Here is a 10051-nt window from a genome sequence, read left to right as displayed (position 1 = left end):
ATAATTAATAGATATTATAATTTAGACAGTATATAAAAAAGTTCAAAGAAGAAGTGAGTCGACTGAGAAGCCCTGCGAAAAAAGCCTTTGACAGATATACACAAAAATGCGCGCGCACACACACACACACACACACACACACACACACACACACACACACACACACACACACACACTTCCGCTTATATATATATATATATATATATATATATATATATATATATACTAGCGGTGGGTACCCGGCGTTACCCGGGTGTTTGAGGTGTGTATGTTGGGGGGAGTAGATCAAAACAACCCTGTTAAAAAACAAACAAAAAAAAAACGTTGGCCGGGTGTTTGGAGGTGTAAAAGAAAAAAGTGAAATTGACATGTGCGAGAAAGTCGCGTGATGTTTGACCTAGTTTTGCGCTGCAAGCCAGTTTCTGTTTCCCCTGCGTCATCATTCGCTTTTTTCATACTGAAACGTAACGAAGATGAAAATAGTGCCTAAGAGTCGGGCAAATTAAAGATATCCGCGACTCCCGTTCTTAAGGCGTAGATATTATGATTTAGATAGCATATAAATGTTTTAAGAAGGAGTGAGCTGACCGAGAATCCCGGCGAAAAAAGCCTTTGGCGGACATACACACAAAAGCACACATTTTCGCTTTTATATATATAGATATAGATGGATATATATATATATATATATATATATATAGAGAGAGAGATAGCTAGATAGATAGATAGATGGATTTAATTGTTGGGATTAACTAACGAACTTCGTTACAATTCACTTAAAAATATTTGTAGGTCTTACAATTTCCTAATTTCGGGATATTTTTAATAAACATATAAAAGACACATAAAAATCTTATTTACTAGTCATAGTTAACGATTTCACTTACTAGTAAGCTAGACTAGGAACAGTGGAGCATATTTTGTCGTCCACATACGGACTGTTTCCATGTACCACAACGCTTCAGAGCAATTAAAGAAGCAACTGCCCCAGGCAAAAAATCGAAACCCAAAATCTAGACGACATATATTAAAAATTAACATGTTTGTAATTTGTACAGTTGTATATACAGGATTTGTTTCTAAATATTATGAAAGACGCAAGATTCCGAAATGTGTTGTATACATTAAATTTGATTTGCAATTTTTGGTCCCCCGATAAAAGGAGGATGTAGGTGTAAATTCACCCTTGTTCTTTCGTCCGTTCGTCCGTTCGTCTGTCCGCACTTTTCTCAATCACTACGCCTTGGATGTTTTGAAATTTTATACAAACATTAAACTTTCTGGGAGAACTCCGATTGCCCCCCCACCCCTCCCGGTGTGCCTTTTGGGTTAAAATGGCTAAAATTGACACTTTTGTGCTTATTAAAAAAATCGATGCCTTGGTTTTATAAAGCTTTCTGAAAAGTTGTAACTAACTGATTTCTATATAGTTGTGTTTGTCTATACCTCGTGATAACTCCTGGGTTTGCCAACGGGTCGTTTTTAGTGCTAATAAAATCACTCCATTTTTAGGACTATTTTACCATATTTGTCCGAAATTTTCTTTGTATGTCTATTAAGCAGTTTTGCATGGTGCTAAACTTAAATTTAAATATGTTAAGTCCCTGGAGACTTTTGGGACTAAATGGAAGGGGATGATGGACTTACACATTTCTTTTTTTTTTTGGCGCAGAACTTTAATTTACATATGTTAATACCTAAAACTGCACCGTTTGTTCATTTTCACAAGGACTTGACGTCCTCTGGAGACATTTGGGGTAAATGGGTGGAGGGCAATGCTGACCGTAGTCATTTTTTTATGCCTAGAGCATTGCGTTACATATTTAGTAATACACCGACATGTGCCTTATTACCTAACGTTCTCAGACGTAGTGTGATTTGAAACCCGAATTGAGGTATCAAGTCTACTACTTATGGAAATTTTACCGTGTTTCAATGAGACTATATATCTCCATGTTAGCGTTTAGTTGTGTGTGTGTGATTGTATGTGTTTGTGTTTGTGTGTGTATGTGTGTTATTGGCGTGTTTGAGTGTGCTTGTTGTGTGTCTGCTTGTGTGTTTGTGTGTGTGTTTATGTGTTTGCATGTGTACGTGTGTTTGTGCGCATGTATGTGTGCAATTTTTGAGTTTGATCGTGTGTTTGTGCATATTTGTGTGTGCATGCTTGTGTGTGTATTTGTGTGTGTTTGTTTGTTTGTGTGTGTGTCTCTGTGTGTGTAATGTTATGACCCTTTAGGCTGTGATCATAGTGTAGTATCTGTTAACTGTGGCAAGCGGGGTCAAGGGTCAAAATATTATTATTATTGTTATTGTATTCTTGTTAATTGATTTGAGCGACGGATGGTCGCTGGATCAGTTATTATGATTAGAAGAATAAACAATTAAATTGCGAAAGAAATGATTGACATGTGAATCGCAAAAAGAATGTGAAAATAGAAAATATATGTAAACATTATTTTGGGGTTTTGAATAAGCAAATAACTAGGTGGATTAGATTGGTATGAGACACGTAATTAGGTGACGTAAGAGAACACGTGATGTAGTTAGATTTGGAGAGATTCAGAGAGTTGAGGATTGACCACCAGAGCGGACAGACGTCTAGACAGGTGTGGACCGACAGATAGGAGCGGGCTGTATGAACAGAAAATGTAGGCTAACTGCAGATCCTGTGAAAACCAACTGAGACAACTGTAATAAATTTATATTACAAAAATATAAAGAGTTGTTTTAATGGTTTCACAAATAAGAACAGTTGTCTCGATTATATGGTGCTGATCGCTTCATGGTTGTCACGGAGCAGCGGGAAGGTACAGAAGAACTCTTCCAGAAAAAGGTATGAAGCATATATTATTCTTCTTATATATGAACTGTAAAAATATCCCGTGTGATAAATCTGATACAACATGATTCAGTTTACACGTCAATATCATGTGCTCCTTGCTAAACAACATACATACGATTTATACGTTTATTAATTGTCTGTTAAAAGAACAATATCTTACATCCACTAGATAACACATGACACGTTTTAATATATCATCTCCTCCAATATAAACCAATATACAACACACGTGTGTGTGTGCGTGTTTGTGTTACTGCTGTGTGTGCGGCTTTGTTTGTGCGTCACACCTTGGATGGATGTTGATGGCAAAGGAAGGCCCCCAGAGTGTGTTACGGTACCCGCAGGCAAAGTTAACAAAACGAATCCCGTCTGTGATGCGTCGACTTCCGGTATGTTTTTTCCTCTCGGATATTTCGTATTTGTTCTGTTTGCGAACGAATGGAAGAAAAGGCATCAGTTGGAGATTGACGGTCAACAAGAACCGATTCAGAGATGAAGTTAATTTATGTCATTCCAATTTAAGACGTAAAAAGTGGCTGATATGAAGTCTCTGAAAGAGAGAGAGAGAGAGAGAGAGAGAGAGAGAGAGAGAGAGAGAGAGGATGGACAAGAGATAGAGAGATTGAGAAAGAGAGGGCGAGAGAGATAGATAGATAGATACATAGATAGATAGAGAAAGAATTGGGGAATGAGAATGACTACAAAAAAAGGGGGAAAAGACAGAGTAAAAGAGAGAGATAGAGGTTGAAGTAAGAGAAAACTTAAAAAAAGAAAAAGGAAGAGAAAAGAAGAAGTAGTAATAGTAGCAGATGAAAGAGAAGAAGAAAAGAAGAAGAAAGTGCAGAAGACGAAGAAGTAATTGAAAAACAAAAGAAAGAAAAATATAAATACTCAGATACAAAAAAATGGGAAATAAATAAATAAATAAATCCGAGAGAGAGAGAGAGAGAGAGAGAGAGAGAGAGAGAGAGAGAGAGAGAGAGAGAGAGAGAGAGAGAGAGAGAGAGAAGATGTAGAAATAATATAAAATTGGAAAGAAGGAACTTAAAAAAGAAAAAATGAATAAATACAAGAAAGAAACGAAAAAGACAAAAAGAAAAAATAACAAAGACATAAACAATAAGAAATTAAAGATTAGGAAGAAGAAGAAGAAGAAGAAGAAGAAGAAGAAGAAGAAGAAGAAGAAGAGGAAGAAGAAGAAGAAAAAGAAGAAGAAGAAAAATATAAAGGATGAAAAACAAAGGATATAATATTCCGATGGGGGAACGAAATTTTATACTCACTCGAAATATCATCTTACTAGCAAAGATACGAGCGCTTCGCACGAGACTTTGCTGTAAGTTCGAGTACCCGAGCGTACAGCAAAGTACCGACCTAAACCTTTGACCTTGAAAAATGGTGTGCACCATCTCTAGGTCGGAGACCATCATCATGTCTGGTTTAGTCATAATCGCCCCAGTGATATGGGCTGTAGAAGAGTATATATCCATAGGCTATGACCTTGACGTTGACCTAAACCTTGTAAAATAATCAGCACTATCCATAGGTTTGATCATGATCGGTCCAGAGGCGTAGGCAGCAGGAGAGTTGTAAATCCAGACACACATACGCACACAGACAAACGCTACTACTTTATATATATGGAAGATTTTGGAGACTATTTACGTTCGTTTAAAACTACCTTTATACTTTTATTTTTGCACTAACCTAATAATTCTAGTTTTTGCTTCGGCATTGTAATTTCGGCACTTTATTTGATTTCCCGGACAACGACAGGGAACTGAAAGGCTAGTATAGTATAGTATAGTATAGTATAGTATAGTATATATATATATATATATATATATATATATATATATATATATATATATATATATCGGAAACCAAATCGAAAGCTACTGACTCACAAAAATTATTGAAGACTACAAATATATTTATTTATACGGAATAGTAAAAATGCACAAACCTAACTCTCCATTACGACCCACCATATTACGTTTCAGACCCAATTTATTCCTTAACCAAAGTACTTGATGACCTTATAAACCCCTATTTAATATAGTAAATGCAATGTCAAATCCAGACAAGAACAAATGAAAATCCTAAAAGCAAAACAACCTGACAACAAATTTTTGCCTCCCTCAACGTAGAAAACTTTTTCACAAACATGTAAAAGACATAGATAAATTTATTGACAATATATACAACAACCTGTTTTTCCCTCCCCTTAAAATTAACAAAAGAATACTATTAGTTTGTACTACTGAGGTACCCTTTTAAGGCTATAAAGGTAATAGCTACACCCAAATGGATGGAGTTTCAATTGGTTTCGGTTTCCGACTGATTTTCAGTGAGTTATTCATAAGTGATCTCGAAAACCGGGCATTTAATAACACTAGTAAACCCTCTATATATCCCATCTATATATCTATGACATACTCATTCTAGCCGATAACAAGAACATGTACTAACACTTAAAAACCTTTTCCAAGAAACCTCTATACTCAAATTCACAATGGAAAACAAAATTTCTTTTTAACAACGCATTCAGAACCTTCAACTATGAAAAAAAAAAACACCATCCTAAATGCTTGCCTGCTATTCGGCTGATGCAATATATATATATATATATATATATATATATATATATATATATATATATATATATATATGCGTGTGTGCGTGTATATATATATATATTGAACGCACACAGGCACCCGCTACTACTTTTATATATATATATATATATATATATATATATATATATATATATATATATATATATATATATATATATGCGTGTGTGCGTGTATATATATATATATATATATATATATATATATATATTGAACGTCACAAAACAACATTATTTTTGCACCAATCTAATGAATTTTAAGAGCAAACTGCGTCAACTTAATCTTCCCTGATAAAAAACACTTCTCTTCGAATTAAAAAATATCAAGCAAGTCTTTATCAATAAACGGTTTTCCAAACTATATTATCGACCAGCAAATAAAATCAAGGCTCTACAACTTAAAAAATACCACCACTAATTGTAATACCCCACAACAGCAAAATCCTAATACCATTAACCGTTTCTACTGTAATCAAAGGAAGCGGCCTTTAAAAATCAAAGAAAATGCCATAAAAATATAATCTATAGATATGTTTCCTGCACCAAGAACAATAAAATTAGACTTAAATTTAAAACCAAAAATCTCGTAGTAAAAAACATTGCTTCTCCTACTCACACACAACTAGAGCGAACCAACGTAATTCATAAGTTCAAATGCCCCCTGCTGGGTGCAAATTCTATAACAACAATAAAACTAATAGTTACGTTAATGGCGACCCTATCACGTCACTTTACCATGCATACTACAAAATCAAGTGCAATTTTAAAACATTTACAAGAAAAAAAAAGCAACACACAAATAATATACCACGAAACCAACGCCAAGAAATCAAATATACTTGAAGTTATATACCTGAAGCTATAAACGCAAAAACCTGTCCTTGATCAAATCACATTCCAATCGAACGAAAGCACACTCAAGTGTTTGTCGTAATCCTCTATCCTCTACCTGACCCAGCCCTGAACACAAAGCAGGACACCTTCTCTTCCACACTGGACACTCACAGCTCGCACGCATTCACCGCTGCTACTATATAAAATCCTTCCAGCCCTCCACGCAAATAATATTCACACAGCCTTCCTGGTGATGCTTTCAGGGAAAGACGAAAGACACCACCGCGGTCAAGTTCGAATGGAATATTATTTCTTTTGATCTACACACTAAAGGATAATCAGAAAAATTAAAGAAATACAAAAAGGGCTTAATCAAACGGGACCTTTCTATTGTCTTTTACAACTTTTGTCTAAAGAAGTATATATATATATATATATATATATATATATGTGTGTGTGTGTGTGTGTATGTATATATATATATATTTATAGTTGTTTAATTTTAAATTCTAAAATAACAACATATAGAGGCATATATTCGATTTAAGAATTTATTGCTTGATAAAGAAATATATATGGACTAAAGAAAATAACACACAATCAACGCAACAACGAACAAGGGTGCCCGGTATACTTTTCGAAATATCAAGAAGGAGCAGTACACTTTCGCTATATGGAATATCGCTTTCTCCCATGGGCTTATTTTCTGCTCACCTGGATTTGTAACCCCGAATGACCCTGGACTCCCTCCGATAATGGACTACCCAGGTTGTATCAACTTCTCTTTTCGTACAATTATCTCCATATAATCATCCACAACCACTCAAAAACTATTTTCAATAATTGTGCTGAAAAGCAAAATAGCGTCCACTCGCAGCTGAGCATTTTGCTAACTGAATTTCATTTCCTCTGATGATATAAGCCATTGTTGAAAATCCATGGATTAAGGGAATTTATATAACCCCTTCTATATAATCCTTTATCAAGCAATAAATTCTTAAATCGAATATATTCTTCTATATGTTGTTATTTTAGAATTTAAAATTGAACCACGAAATTTATATACTGCTCTATTCGTAAATATTGAGCTTTTCGTTTTTGGCTAGGATCTACTTGAAAATATTACTTCAAGTAATATCTATCAGGATTTTCATCTGAATTCTATCAGTCTTATCTCGCTTCTATATATATATATATATATATATATATATATATATATATATATATATATATATATATATATATATGATGAAAGTAATGGAAATAGTATTCCGACAAAATAGAGAAAATAAAAATGAACAAACCGTATTATGTGTTCATCAACGTTTCGTCTTCATTAGGAAGTCTCGAAATAAAGACGAAACGTTGATGAACACATAATACGGTTTGTTCCTTTTTATTTTCTCTCTCTCTCTCTCTCTCTCTCTATATATATATATATATATATATACATACATACATACATACATATATATATATATATATATATATATATATATATATGTATATATAAATTTTTCCCGATTCTGATACCATTACCGATTTCGATTCTGGTATATATATATATATATATATATATATATATATATATATATATATATACTGTATATATATATATATATATATATATATATATATATATATATATAAAACATGATACTCGCATGCACATGTCTCAATTTCTTTCCGTTTTTTAATATAATTTTTTAAAGTGTACATCTAGTATATACATGTGTGTGTGTATGTGTGTGTGTGTGTGTGTGTGTGTGTGTGTGTGTGTGTGTGTGTGTGTGTGTGTACGAGGATCGTTCCAAAAGTAAAACCTATTTCTTAATTAACAAAGTGGAAGAGATATATAAAGCGGTAGGAGACCTTTTTGTGCCCCGAAATTTATTTTTCTGTATGGTCACCATCATTCTCTATTTTGTCAGTAGTTCAATGAGACACCTCTGCTTTCCTTATGGGGTTGCGTTATTAAGGGTTGGTTATATGCAATGTGTAATCCCTTTGATCCATTCGCACGGAATAATAAAGGAGGCATTACTTTTCGAACGCTTCTCGTGTATATATATATATATATATATATATATATATATATATATATATATATATATATATATATATATATACTAGCAGAAGTACCCATCGTTGACTGGGTTCAAAAACAGCCTACAGAAAATGAACTGTGATTGATGAAAGTATGATAAGTTATGAAAAGGAGGAGGTTGCAAAGAGATATGTTTTTATATTCAAAAATTTTACCCTAAGCAAAATATGATGAAAGTAAAGATCCTTTTTCGCGAAAATATATTTTTTTATGTCAACTTTGTTTCCATTCGTAGCCAAGAGTGACCAACAAAATGATGTTTCCTTACAAAGAGAGAATGTTATATATATATGATAATATAAATACACAAGAAATAAATGTTACCATAGTCAATAAAAGTTACTTTTATGGTAGAAAAGTTCATTGGTTTGTATTTTTAAGTAGTTTGTAAAAAAAAATTTTTTTTTAATCCACGAACCGATTTAGAAAAAATCAAAATGGCAGTGACTTTGAAATGGAGAGCCCGCTTTTAATTTAAAGGAGGGGCACCTGCGCATTCTGTGTTAACAATTTAAGAGAGTTCCGTCAACGTAAGGAATATTTATAAACATATTTTAATGTTTTCCATTATTTTGTGCTTGAGGAATATTCGATTATGGCATGTGTAGTTTATATAAAAATTCATTTAAGTAGTTATCCCCTCAAATTTCGTTTTAATTTCAGTTCGCTGAAATTATTTCAAGTAAAGAGCATTAAAAACTATTTTAAAACAACAAAAAAACATGAACTGAACTTTTATTGACTATGGTAACATTTATTTCTTGTATATTTTTTTTTTCAGATAGTCGTTTGTTGGCTTTTCTGCAAAACATTCTTACTAAATAATATCGACGAAATATCGAAAAACAAAGAAACAAAAACAGTTTTGAAAACTTATGAAGCTTTACTTACTTTAGTAAAATAATCCGAAACAGCAAAATGGGATATTAAAAAAGTAAACACGTAATTACTTTAGTTTTTTAAAGCAAATAATCGATATAAATATGAATAAGAAGAAAATGGCGTCCTTTTCAAGCAGAAGAGCTTCGTTTTACAGTATTGAACGGTGTAGTATTGCGCCGTCGGATTCATGCTTGTACTATTGTAATGTAATGAACACGGAGAAAGGGTTGTAATCAACTGAATTCCTTCTAGTACACTGTTAAAAAAAATGCTTAAACAGATATATAAATAAAAATAAAAAGGTTATGTAAATGTTTTTAAAAAGAACACGTAATCACGTGAGCAGGATTTTTTCCCTTCTTTTAACACAATAACAAGGAACGTTCTTATTTTTTATTATTTATCTATTCATCTATTTTCGAAAGAGGGCCATGTGCATGTGGAGAAGGAAAAAAAAAACAGAGTTATGCAAAATTTGTGTGGAGAATTGTCAAAAGTTCCAACTTATTTTTTTGCTTTCACTTTAATAAGAACGTGCATTTATGAGTTGAATTTATTCCACACAATATGATTCAACTCAAAGAAAAAAATAAAAGCTAACGTGAATTAAGATTAAAGTTAAGGTGTTATTGTGGACCCTCACCCCTTTTAAAAAACCTTGTTAAACTTTGTGACATGTTTTACATAGACGCCAGACGCGAACGAACACCCAATAATTTTATTATACCATATTTCTTCAAACTGAAACATA

The sequence above is a fragment of the Euprymna scolopes genome, chromosome 31 (assembly GCF_053919585.1).
Source record: "Euprymna scolopes isolate OS-2025 chromosome 31, ASM5391958v1, whole genome shotgun sequence".
Taxonomy (NCBI): Eukaryota; Metazoa; Mollusca; class Cephalopoda; order Sepiida; family Sepiolidae; genus Euprymna; species Euprymna scolopes.
Note: the sequence above shows the minus strand (reverse complement) of the source record.